Source organism: Brassica oleracea, chromosome C3 (genome assembly GCF_000695525.1).
Source record: "Brassica oleracea var. oleracea cultivar TO1000 chromosome C3, BOL, whole genome shotgun sequence".
Taxonomy (NCBI): Eukaryota; Viridiplantae; Streptophyta; class Magnoliopsida; order Brassicales; family Brassicaceae; genus Brassica; species Brassica oleracea.
Genome location: NC_027750.1, coordinates 43766653 through 43767245, shown reverse-complemented (window position 1 = coordinate 43767245; position 593 = coordinate 43766653).

Below are 593 nucleotides of genomic sequence, written 5' to 3'. Positions count from 1 at the left end.
ATCGTGAAGTTACATGGAGTACCCTCAGACATCGTCTCAGATCGCGATCCAAGGTTCACGGCATCATTCTGGGAAGCACTGCAAGAAGCCTTGGGAACTAAACTATTCAGAAGTACGGCGTTCCATCCAGAAACAGATGGCCAAACGGAGAGAACCATTCGGACCATCGAAGACATGCTTCGGATGTGTATTCTTGATTGGGCAGGAACTTGGGAGAAGCATTTACCGTTAGTCGAGTTCTCGTGTAACAACAGTCATCATACGAGCATAGGGATGTCACCTTATGAAGCGTTATACGGAATGCCATGCAAAACGCCTTTGTGTTGGACGGAAGTGGGCGAAAGAAGAATGTTTGGGTCACCTATCGTTCAGGAGACCATGATTAAGTTGGAGACTATTCAGGCTAACATGAAGAAGGCTCAGGACCGCCAGAAGAAGTACGCAGACCAGTCAAGAAGAGAAGTAAATTTTGAGATAGGAGATTGGGTCTATTTGAAAGTTACTGCACAGAAAGGGAAGGACAGATTTGGCAAGGTTGGGAAACTGGCGGTCAGGTTCATTGGTCCGTACAAGATCATCGGGAAAGTTGGTGA